This window comes from Aegilops tauschii, chromosome 7, assembly GCF_002575655.3.
Source record: "Aegilops tauschii subsp. strangulata cultivar AL8/78 chromosome 7, Aet v6.0, whole genome shotgun sequence".
Classification (NCBI taxonomy): domain Eukaryota; kingdom Viridiplantae; phylum Streptophyta; class Magnoliopsida; order Poales; family Poaceae; genus Aegilops; species Aegilops tauschii.
The window spans coordinates 166,004,126-166,023,550 of record NC_053041.3 but is presented as its reverse complement, the minus strand read 5'-3'; positions in this window follow the sequence as shown (position 1 = coordinate 166,023,550).

The following is a 19,425-nucleotide window of genomic DNA, read 5'->3' as shown; positions in this document are numbered from 1 at the left end:
TTTGCCTATATGACGAGTGAAGAATATCAAATGTCTATGATGGGAGAGTTGAAATTCTTTCTAGGTCTTCAAATTCGTGAACAGCGCAATGGCATATTCATATCTCAGGAGAAATACCTCAAGGATGTATTGAGGAAATTCGGCATGCAAGATTGCAAAGGAGTCAAAATTCCAACGCCCACAAATGGCCATCTATGCACTGATGAAAATGGTATTGACTTTGATCAAAAGGTATACCGCTCCATGATTGGCTCCTTATTGTATTTATGTGCATCTAGGCCAGATATTATGCTTAGTGTTTGCATGTGTGCCCAATTTCAAGCTACACCAAAGGAATCACACCATAAGGTTGTGAAACATATTCTTCGATATCTAGCTCACATGCCAACACTTGGATTATGGTACCCCAAGGGCTCGGCTTTTGATCTCATTGGATATTCTGACTCTGACTATGCTGGTGATCGTGTGGATCGCAAGTCAACATCTGGCACATGCCATTTCCTCGGACAATCCTTAGTCTGTTGGTCCTTGAAGAAACAGAACTGCGTATCACTGTCTACTGCTGAAGCTGAGTACATTGCTGCTGGATCGTGATGTGCTCAATTGCTGTGGATGAAGCAAACACTCAAGGACTATGGCATCAACGTGAAGAATGTGCCTCTCTACTGCGACAATGACAGTGCCATCAAGATTGCTCATAACCCAGTTCAGCACTCGAGGACCAAGCACATTCGGATTCGTCATCATTTTCTTCATGATCATGTGTGGAAGGGCGACATCTCTATTGAGCATGTCCGGACTGAAGAACAGCTAGCCGATATCTTCACTAAGCCCTTGGATGAGAAGAGATTTAGCAAGTTGTGGTGTGAGCTAAATATCCTAGAATCTTCGAATGTTCTTTGAAAAGGACACTCATCCTAACACTTATGCAAAATTGATGACTTAGATGTGCAACACGCGAAGAAACGTTTTTCTTCAATCAATGAAGAATAACACTCTAAGTGTGAAGAAATTAACGAAGAATTTGATTCTCAGAACCCTACGACAATTGTACGCGGTGTCTGAAATCATCATTCTTATACGGTGGGTCACGCCACCACCAAAAGTTGAAAATCTTCAAATTTGAGTTTTTCTTCAGTTTTTGAAATTCCTCAGTTGTTCAAATTCTTCAACTTTTCAATGTCTTCACTATTTCCGTCGTTTTTCTTCATTGGCTATATATATAGAGAGTTTATGTCCTCTACAGCATTCACTTATTGCTATTTCTTCAAGTTGCTTTTTCTACTAAGTGAATGTGATCGGACCCTTCCCCATCTATGCTATACTCAACCCAATCTATTCACAAATTCTTCATGTGCGTTCTATTTGAAACTCGTTCAAAATCTTCACTGTGTCCTTGTCAGCTAAAGAAATTGCGAACGGAACTTTTGACTTATCTAATCTAAATTTTCAGCTTTGCCGCTCAAACCGTTCTGCATTCCCCGAAAAACTCATCTATCCACCCACGATCTCACATGATCGCCACCTCTCAGTACGTGGGTGACACATGTCAAACGGATGAGAAGGCTCAGGGGCACGTTCGTCCAAATTCTTCGGGCGAACAGTTTTTCACCGTGGTTATATATACCCCTCCCCTTCCTCACTTCTCTTTTACTCTGCTCGATCTCTATCTCCCGCTCGAGCTTCTCAAACCCTGGCGCCACCGCTACTTCATCATCGCCGGTGAGGAAGAGCTTCACTGCCTCGACCTCGTCGCCATCGTACTCGCGCCGGTTGCGGATTTCTTCACTCCGCCGCCGCCGTAGCTGTCTTCCTCTGCGGAGTTAGGGTGTGGAAGATCTGAGCTGACGAACTTCACATGTACACATCTCAGTTCGTCGTGTTCTTCATCTAGGGTAATTAAAAGTTACTTTTACTACCCTCTTTGATTCGAATGTTTTATTGAAAATCTTCAAAGGTGTTTATTCGTCAAATCTTCACACTGAACACCTCACATGTCATCTGCTCTTGATTCATTTCTCTAAGCAATGATTTTCTTCAAGATTCCTCAATTGTGCGGATTCTTGATCTGTACAACACTGGAACCTAAGACAAAGAACGCTTAGTGAAATTTTTCAAGACTCATCTGGTCAAATTCCTCAAACTTGTTCTTTTTGAAAACCCTCTGAGAACGCATATGACCTCTCCAAATTCCTCGCAACTATACTCTGTTCACAGGTACACATGTCCGCTGCTGAATCACTAGGTTCTCATCAACTTAACTCATTTGCAGCATTCCTCGAAGAAAAGTTGCACACCTCTTCAGAAACTTCAGTTGTTCATATTCCTCAGCTGAAGAAAATGGCTGATGGTAAGAAGCCACAGAAAGGAGGAAAGAGGGCTGAGGTCAACACTGCTTTCGAGATCCCTGATGATCTCTATGCTGGGTACTGCACTCCTAACGAGGCCAAGTTTGGTAAGGAGGACAAGAATTCACGCAAAGTGCGCATCCAAAGGATTGAGAGGAGATGGGCACGTGAGTGGAGGGAGTACAGATATGTTACTCCCAAGTATATGAAGAAATTGGCACTCAATCCTCCATGCCCAAGACCTCCATTGGCACCAGGCCAAGAAGCAGATCCCACCAGCCTCAAGCGTGGTGAGGATTATCCTGATGAATGGGCCAAGCGCCAGGCCAAATTGGCCAGACAAGCCAGAGAAGCAGTGAGAATATTTAATGAAGACTCTGCTGCTGCCACTGCTGAGGCCTCTGCCTCCAAGCCGAAGAAGGCCATGTTAAAGAAGCCTGCTCACAAGCCAAGTGCTTCTTCCTCAATGCCCTCACGGCCAAGTTCCTCAGCAATGCCCTCACGGCCAGAATCTTAAAAGCCCTCAAGGCATACTCCTCAAGCTGCTCCTGCTCCTTCCAAGTCCTCAGCTCCTCCGCCAAAATCCTCAGTTGCTCCGACCAAGTCCTCAGCGCCTGTGCATCTTGCCACATGCCAATGGACTGCATGCATCTCAATTGCCTCAGGAGCATCTGCCAGTTCTTCACCTGCTCCAAATTCTTCAACTGGCCCCTCTCTGCTGAAGAAAAAGGCCACTGCTGGACGAGGTTCACGCCCAAGTCCTCACAAGAAGCAGGTTGCCTTTCAAGTGCCCTCTGATGATGATGAGGCTGATGATGAAGAACTTGCTGAAATCATCAGACACAGGCAAGCCAGGGCCGCTAGAGCCAAAGGCAGCACTGTGCCAATGCTACTGGATCCGAAGTTGATCCTGAAATTCATTGATCTATGCCACAAGGACCCAAACACGCCGTTGCCGGAGATGAACCTCACTCCTGGTCAAAGTCATGTTCTGACTGCCTTCATTCAAGAAGAAAAGTGGAAATTTGAACAAGGCAGAAGGCTGAAGAAAGCGCAGTACAAAAAGCAGCGCTACCTAAAGGACAATGTCCTCACTCTTACCCCTGATCAACTTGTTGCTTTACAAGCTGAGATCAAGCAGCTCAATGAAGAATTTGATCGCTACTATGCTGACAGGAAGGGCGCCAAGGTCAGGTTCGTCAATCTGACGAAGACTTTCCCTTCAAGTGCTACTGCTCCTGTGCACGTTGAAGTCACTCCGGCTGAAGCATCTGCTCAGCCCACTGAAGAACATGCCAGCACCGCTGATGACAATCAGGCTGCTGAAGAAAATGAAAGTACCAGGGCTGATGACTGTATTCCAGCCGTTGAAGAAACTGCCAGGGCATCCACTAGTGGTGCGCCTGAAGAAAACGAAGAAGTCAGGGCAACTGCATCAGTTGTGCCTGAAGAAAATGAACCGAGTTCCTCTGCTGCTCCTGCGCCTACACCAACTCCGATCCTTCCATCTGCATCAGATGCGAAGAAGACCAAGGCTGTAGAGCGTACAACTGTGAAGAAAAGGAAAGCATCAACTTCATCAGATTCTTCAGCTCCGAAGAAGATGAAGCCTATGACAAGCTCGTTTGCACATCCCATTGATGATGTTCCTATTTCAGCTATGCCATCAAAGGAACTTGTTCCTTTTGATGAGGACTATGTGATCCCCAATGGATCTGATGATGACACTCCCTCTGCTGCTGCGTCAGAACAGATGGATGAAGAAATTGAAGTGGATGCTATCCCTTCAACACCTGTTGTTTCCTCGCCTATGCCTCAGTTCACTGCTGAAGAGGCCGGTGTTGAAGAAATGGAAGATGAGGATGTGGACATTGGCTGTACCACACCTGTGCTGAATGATGACTTTTGGGAAAGTCACCACCCCAACTCTCCATTGTTCACTCCACTTCAAGCAATTCCTCAGTCCCCTGCTGCTACTGAAGTACAAATGGGCTCTGAAGAACATCATGCAACCCCATCTGTCCATGAAGAAATTCCAGCCACTAGTGCTGATGAAAAGGTCCATGAAGAAATTCCAGTCACTAGTGCTGAAGAAAATGTTAATGAAGAAATGAAGACCCAGGCTGCTACTGCAGAAGAGCCTGAAATTCCTCAGCCTGCTGAACCTGAGATTGCGATTCCTGAGGTGATAATGCAATTAACTGATACTCCTCAGCCCAAGCCAAAGGATCCATTCTCAAAGAAGAAATTCAGGGCTAATGATTTCTTTCGCGAGCATGTATTGTTCAGTGACTACAATCCCTATGATTCTGCTTGTCTCAAAAGAAAGCGCTTCGGGACTGCCAGCCAGGCCAATTTCTATTCTTCACTGCTATTCAACAAAGACAAAGTCTTCGACCACGAGCATATTCCTCATGTGGACATGGAATCACTGCCATGCTTCTCACATGTCCTCAATGTGCTTCATGACGCAGGCCTCCTCAACTTTTGCACAGACATAGTTGATTGGAATGAAGAGCTCATTCTTCAGTTCTATGCAACCCTGCACATCACAGGTGATGCTGAAGATATCAACTCTTGGGTGTTGGACTGGATGACCGAAAACACTCACTATAAGGCACCAGCCTCTGAATTGCTTCACGCCCTGCAAATCAGTCCACCACCTGAAGGAGCTCGTTGCCTGTACCAAGAGCCTGAGCTGACTGCTCATTTTATGCAAGTGCTCATGAAGCCACTGAAGCCCGGTCAAGCCCCAAGGACCAAATTCCTCGTAAAGGAATTACTCTATGTGCCCAGAACTGTCTATCGCATTCTGACGAAGACTATGAGTCCAATCAAAGGCCATGACTCAAATGATGAAGACATTGTTGGCATGATGAAGAATCTGTTGTTCAATATCATACATGGCATCCCTGTCAACTTTCACGATTTCTTCTTGAGGACTCTTGCAAATGCTGCACTTTCTCCATTTGAGCTGAAGCCCTATGCACCTTGGATCATGAGATTCATCAGAACAAGGTCTTTGTAAGTGCATCTAGTGCCCCTTAGTGATTTTGGTGTATTGAAGACTTATAGGTTAAGGGACTGATGCGTTTGTGAGTGTACACAGGTCTATAAGTCTATGAGGAGTTTGATATTTACAGAGAAAGTCGACCCCTAAAAATGAAGTTCTTCGACTGAAGACTTTGGATTTCTGAAGACTTTCTGAAGACTTTCTGAAGACTTTGAAAGTGAAGAAATTGGTGTGACCTTGAAGACTTGGCAATCATTCGAGGAACATGAAGCGTGAAGACTTTTGTTTTCGTAGTTTCATTTTCTCTTTCTTGAGTCATAGGAAACATCATACTGTTAAAGGGGGTCAAGGAAATACTAAGGAAAAATTTCCATGTGATGCTCAACTCAAAATCCTACACCTACCAATCCCTTCGAGTGAAGCCATTGGAAGTCTCATATCAGTTCAGTCAATTTCTTCAGTGACAGAGACGAAGATCTTCTGGTCACTGAGGAATTTGTTCTAACTGAGGAGTTAGAAATTCGCCAGTGCGGATTGCCTACACAGTGAGGTACATGATAGCCCTTAGGAATTAGACACTCAAAACTCCGACCGTTGCTGTGCTACGCGCCAGCTGTCCCAAAATATCTACCCACCTAACGGTCATATCATTGAAGGGCATTTATGTCTTATCATGTCGGGCTGCTCCCTAGGCTATAAATAGCCGCGCCCTACAACCACTAGCTGGTTGGATGCTCCGAGAGAAACTGACACTTGTCATTGAGAGCATCCCATCCTCCGAGGACTTTGAGCGAAAATCATCAAGTGAGGAAAAACCCGAACCAAAACCCAAACACCTACAAACCCCAAAGTGATTGAGCATCACTGAAGAGATTGATCCTGAGTGGATCCGACGCTTGTTACCTTTGAAGACTGTGCATCTTCCAGACGGTTAGGCGTCATGGTCTAGAGCATCCAAGAGGAATTGTGGATCGCCGAGTGACTGAGTCTGTGAAGGTTTGGAAGTCACCTGAAGACTTACCACGAGTGATTGGGCGAGGTCTGTGTGACCTTAGCTCAAGGAGAATACGGTGAGGACTTGGTGTCTTGGACTGCGTGTCCAGGACTGGGTGTCCGGGACGGTGTGTCCTCGAGTTTAAATACTCATCCGCTCCAACCAGACGTACAACTGTCACAGAAGTTGGAACTAGTCTACCAAATCATTGTCTTCACCAAGCCTACTGGTTCTATTTCCTCAACTCTTTCATTTCCTCATTTCTGTGTTGAGTGATTGTTCGTATCTGTGTTTGAAGACTTTGACTGAAGACTTTCTCAATTTCCTCAGTTCTATTTCTCCAGTCTGTTTGTCTTCATCTTGTGCTATCATGTGTTTACGCTTTCTGTACTCTGTGTTAGCTTTCATTTCTTCATGATGTTCATATTTATGTTCTGTCATGTATGCATCTGAGTACTTATTCCGCTGCAAGTAGTTCTTCATTTAGGAATTTCCTCACCAGCAAATTCCTCAGTGAAGAATTCATAAAAATCGCCTATTCACCCCCCTCTAGTCGATATAACGCACTTTCAGTCTTCACTCAACTACAAAGCTGATTTTCAGAATCACCTCAGCTACTTGCCCCCGATTGAAGTCCTCAAGCAGGCATATTCCTCAGCTGATGAGAAGGGCAAGGCTCCATCTGTTATTGATGAAGGCATTCGTCCATTGGATGGTCAGTTCCGCAAAGCTGCATCTTACTCCACCAATGATGACTCTGCCACTCATGATTCTGCTGCCAATGCATCCAAGGCAAATCCTCAAGCCACTGCTCCTCGTGTGATGACTGACCGTGAGCTGCTTCTTAGTCTTCATCAGAAGGTGGATCGAAACCACAAATGGGTTAAGCGTCAGTTTGGTTCAACTCTTCACAACATGACTGCTACATATAATGCAGTGAAGAAAAACCATTACTACCTCCATGAAGTCTTCGATCGCACCTGGGCTATTCTGTCACATTTCTATGATGAAGAAGATCTGAAGCAAATGGGTGTCAAAGAAGATTTTGACTGGTCTGCTCCTCCACGGAAGAAATACAAGAAGGTCAGGGTTCCTCCCTTGGTCGCCAGTTCATATTCTTCATCGCGTGACACGGACGAGCATGAAGACTTGGACAACACTGCGGCAGGCCCTACAACGACAAACGACCCCAACAACGCTGGCGCTCCTCCATCAACATGATATTCTTCAGGGGCGTTAGTCCTCATTTTCAACCCTTTTGGTCATTCGATGACAAAGGGGGAGAAATTTGAGTTAGTCTTCAAGCGGGTCTATCTTATATGGGCGTTTTTTTCTAAGTTACAACTCTCGTTCTTCTGATGACTTTGCTGAATCGATTTGTAAACTTAAACTCTATGGTGGCCTGATACTTTTGCTGAGTTCCTCTGCATGCTTATTCCTCATCAATGTTAATGCACGCATGCTGAATTACATCATTCACCATATTTCATCATGCATTTCAAATTCTTCATATTATATGTCAAATGCGTGTATGAATTACAAGATATAGGGGGAGATCTCCATGATTATACTCGTCAAGTGTGTATTGCTTCAAAAGCAAATTCCTCACTATGCACAACTTCAGGGGGAGTTCTTCTATATCTTGCAATCAAATTCCTCAAAATCAGTATTTACACTTCATATGTTTATCCCCGTTGAAAACTTAACCTATATTGTCATCAATCACCAAAAAGGGGGAGATTGTAAGTGCATCTAGTGCCCCTTAGTGATTTTGGTGTATTGAAGACTTATAGGTTAAGGGACTGATGCGTTTGTGAGTGTACAAAGGTCTATAAGTCTATGAGGAGTTTGATATTTACAGAGAAAGTCGACCCCTAAAAATGAAGTTCTTCGACTGAAGACTTTCTGAAGACTTTGAAAGTGAAGAAATTGGTGTGACCTTGAAGACTTGGCAGTCATTCGAGGAACATGAAGCGTGAAGACTTTTGCTTTCGTAGTTTCATTTTCTCTTTCTTGAGTCATAGGAAACACCGTACTGTTAAAGGGGGTCGAGGAAATACTAAGGAAAAATTTCCATGTGATGCACAACTCAAAAATCCTACACCTACCAATCCCTTCGAGTGAAGCCATTGGAAATCTCATATAGTTCAGTCAATTTCTTCAGTGACACAGACGAAGTTCTTCTGGTCTCTGAGGAATTTGTTCTGACTGAGGAGTTAGGAATTCGCTAGTGCGGATTGCCTACATAGTGAGGAACATCATAGCCCTGAGGAATTAGACACTCAATATTCCGACCGTTGCTGTGCTACGAGCCAGCTGTCCCAAAATATCAACCCACCTAACGGTCATATCATTGAAGGGCATTTATGTCTTATCATGTCGGCTGCTCCCTAGGCTATAAAGAGCCGCCCCCTACAACCACTAGCTGGTTGGCTGCTCCGAGAGAAACTGACACTTGTCATTTGAGAGCATCCCATCCTCTGAGGACTTTAAGCGAAAATCATCAAGTGAGGACAAACCCAAACACCTACAAACCCCAAAGTGATTGAGCATCACTGAAGAGATTGATCCTGCGTGGATCCGATGCTTGTTACCTTTGAAGACTGTGCATCTTCCAGACGGTTAGGCGCCATGGTCTAGAGCATCCAAGAGGAATTGTGGATCACCGAGTGACCGAGTTTGTGAAGGTTTGGAAGTCACCTGAAGACTTACCACGAGTTATTGGGCGAGGTCTGTGTGACCTTAGCTGAAGGAGAATACGATGAGGACTAGGTGTCCTGGACTGCGTGTTTAGGACTGGGTGTCCGGGACTGTGTGTCCTCAGGTTTGAATACCTAGCCGCTCCAACCAGACGTACAACTGTCACAGCAGTTGGAACTGGTCTACCAAATCATTGTCTTCACCAAGCCTACTGGTTCTATTTCCTCAACTCTTTCATTTCCTCATTTCTGTGTTGAGTGATTGTCCTCAGTTCAATTTCTTCAGTCTGTTTGTCTTCATCTTGTGTTATCCTGTGTTTACGCTTTCTGTACTCTTTGCTTGTCTTCATTTCATCATGATGATCATGCGTGTATTCTGTTTTCTTTACTTCTGAGTACTTATTCCACTGCAAGTAGTTCTTCATTTAGGAATTTCCTCACCAGCAAATTCCTCAGTGAAGAATTCATAAAAATCGCCTATTCATCCCCCCTCTAGTCGATATAACGCACTTTCAGAACGTATTACGCTTTTCTCTCTGTAGGCCCTCCAAAACTACATCTCTACACGTTCTCGCATGTTACATCTAACAACTATGCAGTACAGCACTACTACTACACTCTAACACAATAAATCATATGTGTTTTTAGTTTTACTAGATATCATATTGTTACTTAATTATTCAGTTTGCATACATTAAAATTGCCTTTGAAATGTATGGCCCGTATCATATACCGCGCGGGAAAAATCCTGCCCTTTCCTGTTTAATCTAGTTTGTATCGATGTATCGTGCGAAACAGCAAAACTATAGTACTATATACAGTACAAGTGACAGTTCACTGGGCCGTCGTGTCGTGTACTCCTCCGTCATAAGAGTGGAGCACTCACTTTCATAAATCTTCTAGTCCCTTTCGCCAACATGTGGGGCATCAAGCTACCGGGTATACGTGCCATACCGGAATACAGTGCAGAGCAGCCGGGGTGAAGCACCCAGTCATGGTGCCGGCGTAGTAATGAGCAATGAGGCGTCAAATCACAAAGCTGCACCTTTCCCAGAGTTAAGTTGGAGGGAAGAAGTAAAAATGCTAAAAATAAGAAATTGGAGGGACGAAGCAACCATCATTTCACTCGTTGCTGAATCCGCTTCTCCCTCATCTTCTTCAACTTAACCACCTGTTGCTTCTGTCGTTGTTCTGCCTCATGTGGGAAGTGGATCGGCTTGGTAAAGCACTGACACGTGGGACCACATGTTAGCAAACCGCCAGGACAACGTCCTCTAAAAAAAGAAACCTCGCCCGCCATCCGCACGGCAAAATCACCTCCTTTTTACTAATCTTGATTCTATAATTTTTTAGATCAATATAATTGAGATTTGTATAGATAGCACACAGGAGCAAAATCAAGTGGTACGGTTAAGGGCATCCACAATGTGTAGCCAAATGTGAGAATAGCTTTTGGCATCGTGGGAACCATTGTCGACGATGTTGCCAAAGCCAAAAGGATGGAACCGAAGCTCCCTGATTGATTGATTGGAGGAATAGAAAAATGCAACGTCTCTCCTCTTTCTCCCGTGCTTGGACACATGTACAGTATAGAGGACAGAGTCTACTCCCTTGTCCCTTCTATCACAAATCACAAAGCAGTGAGGCATCAAATCACAAAGCACAGATGAAGCAACCATCATTTCACTCTTCGCTGACTCCGCTTCTCCATCGTCTTCTTCGAGAAACCATCTCACCGCACTATGCTGGACGGACGACGCTATTGTGTACGAGTAGTACTAGTACATTTACGCGTCCTTTGGTTCAACGGACTTCCTGGATGCAAATAAGGCGGTTGTCTCGGCTTGCAGGCGGCACTTGCGAACGACTTACCGTGGTCTCCCTCAATGGTGTTCTCCATCGAACGCACTTCACCAAACCACAACGTTCGAGATATCGTCGACCTCACCGCAATGGTGAAGGAAGTCAGATATAGTTACTACCTCCATTTTTTTGTACACAAGGCCAGTATATCAAGATTACAATTTGCAAAAGGTCACTAACACTAATCGAGGCAAAATTGATGGGGTTTGCCTCGTACTAGCAACCAAGGACATTAATATCCCCTGCATGCATGCGGAAGTGAGAAGGTTGGTTTGCATGGCGCTGCATTAATCAAGCGATGAGGAGTGAGATGGTTAGCTCTTTGGGCTTTGGAGAAAAAATACACATTAATTGACACGTGAAACGAGGATTTGTATCGATTAATCTCGCGAAGGAAAACCCCGCCTTTCTTTTTTAACACTAGTACTCCTAGTACGTAGTACTATGTACTTATCCTGTTTGGGTCTAGGCCTTGCATTGCCATACTTCACCACACATTTTCCCAAGCTTGCCTAAAGTTTTCAAAATGAAAAGGAGGTACACTTGCGCACGGCTGTCGCGGTCGCACCGCACCCTCACACGGTCGCTCCTACACGTCGCGGTCGCACCGCACCCTCACATGCACAGTCGCTCCTGCACGCCGCAAACCCAACCAAGGGAACGCACCCTCACTGACATGTGCTGTCGCATGTGAACAAACCAAACTCAGCCATCCTACCACTGACACATAATATTCGTTCATAGAGTATGTTTATCCAACCGCATGTTGGGGAGTATCCGTACGGCCCGTGCGGTGGTCTGTTGGGGAAGAAGAAGAGGTGAGGAAGAAGGGTTAGGAGACGTAGGATATTCATCCAACCGCCTGAAATGGTAGACTGACCCAAGTCAGGCGACTTGCATAACAATATATGTTTTTACACAGCAAAATATCCATAAAAACAACAACAAAAAGAAAAACTATCACTGCTCGCGGAACGAGACGGCCTCGTCGTCTTTGGCTGCCGGCGCGAACCAGCCGTAGCTGCCGACGTGTGTCTCCGCACCGTGGTTGTCCTCCGCCTCCAGCTACTCGTTCATGCGGAGCGTGCGGGCGCTCTGCATGGACGAGAGCACCGCCCGGTTCAAGTCGAGGACGTCCGGTTTCGCCTGCAGGAGGGCCCCGATGGCAGCGGCATCCGTGCGCTCCGCATGGAGTCGAGCCTCCGCCACCCGGTTCAAGTCCAGGACGTCCGGTTCCGCCTGCAGGAGGGCCTCGATGAGAGTGGCATCCGTGCGCCCCGCGTCGAGTTGAGCCTCTGCCGCCCGGTTCAAGTCCAGGACGTCCGGTTCCGCCTGCAGGAGGGCCTCGATGGCAGCGGCATCTGCGTGCTCCGCCTCAAGTTGAGCCTCCGCCGCTCGGTTCACATCCACGACATCTGGTTCCGCCTGCCGGAGAGCCTCGATGGCAGCGGCATGCGCGCACTCCATGTCGAGTTGAGCCTCTGCCTCCCGGTCCTCCTTTAGTATCGCAGGTTGAACCGCTGGTCCGCGTGCACCATGGGGGACTCAGACGTCGGCACGAAGTCGACGTCCATCGTCTCATACCCATCGGGGGCCTTCTGCGCCGCGACCTCCGCCATGAACATTGGATCGGCTTCCTCCTCCTTGTAGCTTGGCTCCAGAGAACTCGGGGATTGGCCCGCTGCAAAGCGAGCTTGGGAACGGAGGACTCTGGCGCAGATTGCCGCCGCGATTTCTGCGCGGCGCGCCGGCGTTAGCATCTTGTAGTACATGATCTTGCGGCGCACCATGGCTTTCCGGTGAACCAGGGGACGCTTGATGCGGGCTAGGGGATCGAAAGGTGGGGGAAGGGGTTGGAGATTAGGTATGGTTTTAGGGCAGTGGCTGGCGTAGGCCGAGCAGCGAAGGTTCTGGTGTGAATAGTGGTTCCGGTGACGACCGGTCAATCGGTTTTGACAGTACATCGCTCTTGTCGCGTTCGCGTTGCAGCCCGGCACGCTGGACCCTCCATGTCGCTCATAGAATGGAACGTGCTTGGTCTTGCGTTTTCGCTCGCTTGTGGGACCGCAGTTGAGAGCAAACCGACGTCCCTCCCCCTCCCCCTCCCCCGCCCGCGTCATTTTATGTGGAGTAAATAAAAACTGAGGGAGTATACTACGGATGAGGATCCCCTGACGTGGTCGAACCCATTGAGTAACTGACATTCGGGGCCTAGCAAGCATGGGGTCCGCCAGTAAGTGACCGAAAGGGAGGGTAAGGCAGGGATACGTATGTGAAAGGAGCTTCCAGTGATATAATTTTCACATTATACATCTCATGTACTATTAATCTTGTCAATAGTCAAATGCGGTTTTGAAAAACGCATTAGAGCATGGTTAATAATATAGCAAGTCGATGGCTATAAGGAACTGCCATATCATCTATAGCCATCATCTATTATATGCACTCATACAGTAGTGTGGGCTATAAGGTTGGCTATTTCCCGCAAAAAAATTATAAGGTTGGCTATTGTATTAGTACTTTTTTCCATCTCCTCTCCATCTCTTTCTTCATATTTATTGTACGTATTTAACTAGGAATGCGTATATAGCTAGGCTCTTGCATGAGAGCTCACTCCCCTTACTTTTTCACATCTCTCTCCTCCACATACGCCCTATATAAATGGAAGGAGGGAGTACAACTATGAGCACTGCATACTCTAGTACAGATGTTGTCAGTACTCCACTAGTACTATTGGACAGGGAGCTTAAAAAAAGTTACTATTGGACTGGCTATATGTGGCGAAATCCTAGTAGGAAGAGCATGCGCGAGAACAAGCACATTCACGTGGTTGAAATCAAATTGGAAACCATCTCGAGTACAAATCTAGGAGTACGTATGAATCTAACAATATTGATTGGGCGTTCTTGAAAGTTGATACTTTTTTATCAAAGTAGAGATACTTTGACTACACATAAAACTTATATGTAAACTAGAAAGGATAGGAGCGAGTATATTGTACGTTCAAAAATGAAACGAACATTGAATACCCTTTATATATGATTTGCGGATGCTATGATCACCGGTTCAAAATTTTGAATCCTCCTTAGGTATCACACATGCCCCCACTCATTCTCTCTCGATTTCATCTCGGGGTCCGGTGATCGATTGAAAGAGGACTAGGGTGGGTACAATACGTTCGTTTTGCTTATGAACGTACAATATACTCCCTCTGATCCCCACAGACCCCACCTCCCCCCCTCGCGGGTCATTTCTATCATAGAAACAGACCAAACCATTATCTCCTTGCATGATACACAATTGATCTCTGAACATCAATCGATCTCGTCAACATGTGTTGGGGCATGAACCGAATGGGATGTCAAAACTAAGACGCGAAGCGACACGTAGTGGAGGCAAAGTGAAACTTCAAACGAACCATTTGTTTGTATGCATGTTGGACAAATTACAAATAAACATTGGAAATACAAGCATGGTCTAGGCCCACATGCGAATGATACTCGGCGGAATGTTCAAATGAGGCATGCGGGAGGATGGACTCGACCGGAGGGCGACATGATCGATGGAGAAAAGGGTTGGAGAGGAATGAGAAATAAGCAAAACGCCACATGATTATACTTGAATGGCTCAAATAAACAATAAGTTGTCTCGCTTGGCCTACATAGTGAAAGGCATAATGTGCAACGTGGAGCACTGATTCTCGAATATGGCCGGGAAAATAGGGAAACCGACATGTGGGGCACACCTTTTGGGACGACGTAGCGCAAACTAGTCCAATGGAGGAGTTGGCCCACGACCTCCTCGCCACCGGCAACCGTTCATGTGGGTCGTGGGGGCCAACAACGTGGCCCAGCTCCAGTGCCGCCTCTGGACACGGCGACCGCGGTGACCGACACGCTCATCGTCGCTAGACACGGTCGTTTCAGTGTGCCGAGGGTGGTATTAGTGCTGTGGCACGACCAACAGTATGTTTGGTTTGTGCTCAAGGTTGCCCCATCAAAGCATTCGGTAGCCAAATTTTTGGTTGAGGTTTTGGTTGCCCATGATTTGGCCGACATCGGCAAGAAAAATGAACTAGACTTGGCTAGAGTTCATTGGCATGCCAAAAAATGGCAAACATCCAAACAAAGACCAATCTTTGGGTCATGACAAAATTTTTGGTAAGGTGCACTTTGGCCACAATCCAAACGCACCCCAACACCCGGCTCGTCGAGGATGCACGGGGTGCTGGGACGCGTCCGCGGGGTCGTGTAGCACGGCCAATTGCATCCTCAAGACCTGAGACCATGCCGGGTCGTCTTGCTTTTTCAATGACATGTGTCGATCGCATGTGAACAAAGGGCATCTCCAACGTTGCCACAACCGCAGCTGACTACCCTGGCACACCAAAAACCCTCGTCCCTCGCGCCGTCGCGCGGTGTGTTCCCAGCCGGCGCCAGCTGCCTGCATTCATGTCGTCCGTCCGTATGCCGTCGGTAAGAGGCTCGGTGCCCGAGGAACCAACTCCGGCTACTTAATGACGCAACAGGACGCTTGGCCTTACCGGAATGCGCTACTTAAAGCGGCAACGCCTAGCTAACCTCCACACCATAGCGCATCATCCTCCTACCTGGCACCACATCTGCCATGACCGCAAGCGCGAACGCTCTACGGGAGAGCTTGTCTCCGGGGATGGAGCTCGAGGTCGCCGCCCTCACTCAAGTCGCCGCACAAGCGGTGGCCACGCTGGCGGCTGACGACGGGAGCACCGTCAGCCACGCGTCCTACTTGCCGCCATCCAACGTCCGGCACCGCAGAAGTCGGGGACTCCTCCGAGGATGAGTAGGGCATGGCAGGCGGCAGGGCATGGTGTGCCAACTGGCCGGTCCGTCTCCCGTGTTCTAGTTTTCCTCACCGGAGACCGCACCTTCACTTCACGGGTCTTGAACCCCGCCCCCGTACATGGAGATCGCAGATGGAGGACGTCGGTCGCCGCCGTAGAATAGGTTTAGGGTCTAGTTTCTTTTATTTCTCTGTCCTATAAAAGTTCGAAATGTAATGAAAATATGCCGTGTTTGCATTAATCTCGGCCAGTGTATATGAACTTTTACAATAATATAGTATATTGTAGGAGTACTAGCAAGATGCCCGTGCGTTGCACGGAAGATCAAGATCTTGTGGGAGAAAAGGATGAACGAGGGAAGGCCTTATCTGCAAATGCACATTCACGCATTTCACATTTTTCTACATCTACGAGAACCTACAAAAGGGTTAACATAAATTGCCTCTCTCTCTCCTCCCCTGATTTTCATCGTGGTGGGCCCCACCCTCCCCCCAATCTACAATCAACAGCTCACACGTTTCACATTATGTTAATTACGTAACTGGGACTACGTAGGTGTAGCATTACTCGTCCTAAAAAAACAACTAAGCCAACCTCCCAGCATATCGCGCGGGAAAAGACCCGGCGCGCTGTTTTAGTCGGGATTACCGGATAACTAGTAGTAGTATCGATGGATCGCGCGAAGCAACAAGTTTTTTTTGAGGGGGCGAAGCACCTAGTTTAAAAGGAAAAAAGGTGGTACACTCACAGCACCCCTGTCTCGGTCGCATTGCACCCCACACACGTTCGGTCCTGCACACGGCTCACGCAAACAGAACGCGCTTCGGCTTGCCTCTTCACTGACACGTGGGACTGCACTTGGAGAAACCCCCCTCCCCCCGTCCCCCTCCACTCCATTCGCTCCGCCAAAGCCGCCCTCCCCACCACGCCGATACATCGGCGCCGCGGTTCGTCGAGGGGACGCACGGCGATCCTCTCGCTCCCACAGTACGCTCTCATAGACTGCCGTCCTCTAGCCGTGCCGCCACCGCTAGCGACGTTCTTGTGGAGGCGCACGGCGGTCAGCGCCGCCACCGCTGGCGACTTTCGTGTGGAGACGCACGACGGTCAGCTTCTCCCACGGTACGCGCATTCTAGACTGAGGCCCCGTGCATGTCGGTGTAGCGTTGAATGTTAGCTGATAGACGCTGTTAATCTCACTGTTTGCCGAAGTAGTTTACAGTCAATATGCTCTGCTTAAGAAGCGTCCTTGCCTGTTCTGCACTCAATCTGCTTAGCTGAGATGGCATGCCAAGGCCGATTAGTTGCTAAAATATCCTACCATATATTTATTGTGACGTAGATTGCCATGGTCTAGTAGCCAATCTGTTTGGTGAAATAGCTCTACACCATTTTATACTCGATCTTTGTTGCAGCGATGGCCTTCGATAGTTCGATGGCAGTGTGCTCGGCCTCATTGACTGCTGAAATAGCCTGTCATAATTTAGCACTCAAATCTGTTTGCTGAATTAGCTTTACATATATTTCGTTACTTAGATCTGCTCTCCCAAATATCTTTCCATAGCTTTAGACATCGACCTAGGTATTTTCTTCTGGACTTCATAAAAAAGCATATATGTTTTTCCTGTAGTATCTAGTAGAAGAACTAATTTGTATGTCTAACAGATGGACATGACTTCGATAACTTTTGCTCGAAGATTCTCCGCTGCATATGTCGAGGGGGTTGAAAACTTCATGAACTTTATCAGAGCTGAGTACGATGGTCCGAAATCAGATGTGCTCTGCCCGTGTAGCAGTTATATGAATTCAGTTACAAGACCCCAATCAACTGTGCAAAATCATCTACACTTGTATGGGATGTCGGTCACATATACTAGGTGGGTTCATCATGGTGAAGCTATGAACGTCAATGTTATTGACTACGTGGAAGCAGCAGATCACCATCTTGATCTGCCTGATGCTCAGGTGGAAGAGGAGGAGGAGGAGGTGGTGGCGGAGCAGTGAGTTTGACCAACATTGAAACAATGCTACGAAATGCTCGTGCATTCCGTGAACTTTGACCTGCAGAAGAAAAACGGTGGGCCCACATGTTGGAACAATGCAACGTTGCTCTCACCATAGGAAATAAGCTGTCAGTATTCTCAGCTATGGTCACCTTTCTTCAGGTGAAGACATCTGAGCGGATGACCAACAAATCATTTGATGCGATGTTGGCTGCTTTCCGCAAAGCTTTCCCAGATGTGTCTGACCTGCCACACACCTACAGTAAAATGAAGAATTTCCTTCATGCAGTTGGAATTGGATATGATATGATCCATGTTTGTAAGAATAATTGTGTTCTATTCCGGAAGGATTATGCCAACTTAAGTGAAAGCCCGAAATGCAAATCATCAAGATGGAAAGATGGTGATGTTGTGAAGAGGATTCCTCATAATGTTCTGAGACATTTTCCAATTACACCAAGATTGCAGAGGTTGTTTCATGATGCCGAAACAAGAGAGGATTTACTGTGGCATTCTAGGAACCAGGAGTACAGATACCAGAATGTAATGAGCCATCCATCACATGGTAGTGAGTGGAAAAGCTTCAATCATAAGCACGAAAAGTTTGCTGCTGACCCGAGAAACATTTGTAACGCCCACGATGCGGCTATATCTCTCACGTGTCGAGGCACGACTTAGAGGCATAACCGCATTGTAGGTTTTGTCGCAAGAAGGGTCATCTTCACACAATCCCATGTAATGAACAAGAATGGGATAAAGAGGGTTGGCTTACAATCGCCACTTCACACAATACTTAAATAAATCATACATCAGTCAAAATACACACATAGACCGACTACGGTCAAATCCAAATGAAAAGAAGATAATCCCAAATGCTAGATCCCCGATCGTCCCAACAGGGCTCCACTACTGATCATCGAGAAACGAAACATAGTAACGACCAAGGACCTCGTCGAACTCCCACTTGAGCTCGATTGCATCACCTGCACTGGTATCATCGGCACCTGCAACTGTTGTGATAGTGTCTGGTGAGTCACGAGGACTCAGCAATCCCATTACCATGGGTATCAAGACTAGCAAAGCTTAATGGGTAAGGAAGGGGTAAAGTGGTGAGGTTGCAGCAGCGACTAAGCATATATGGTGGCTAACATACGCAAATAAGAGCGAGAAGAGAAGCAACGGAACGGTCGTGAAACTAGCAATGATCAAGAAGTGATCCTGAACTCCTACTTACGTAAACATAACTCAAAAACCGTGTTCACTTCCCGGACTCCGCCGAAAAGAGACCATCACGGTTACACACGCGGTTGATGCGTTTTAATTAAGTCAAGTGTCAAGTTGTCTACAACCGAACATTAACAAATTCTCATCTGGCACATAACCGCGGGCACGGCTCTCGAAAGTTTATACCCTGCTGGGGTGTCCCAACTTAGCCCATTATAACCTCTCACGGTCAATGAAGGATATTCCTCCTCCCAGGGAGACCCGATCAGTCTCGGAATCCCGGTTTACAAGACATTTCGACAATGGTAAAACAAGACCAGCAATACCGCCCGATGTGCCGACAATCCTGATAGGAGCTACACATATCTCATTTCAGGGCAACACCGGATGAGACAGGCTACGAGTAAAACTAGACCTCGAGTTTCCCTGAGGGGGCCCCGCAGGCGGCTCGGTTCGGAC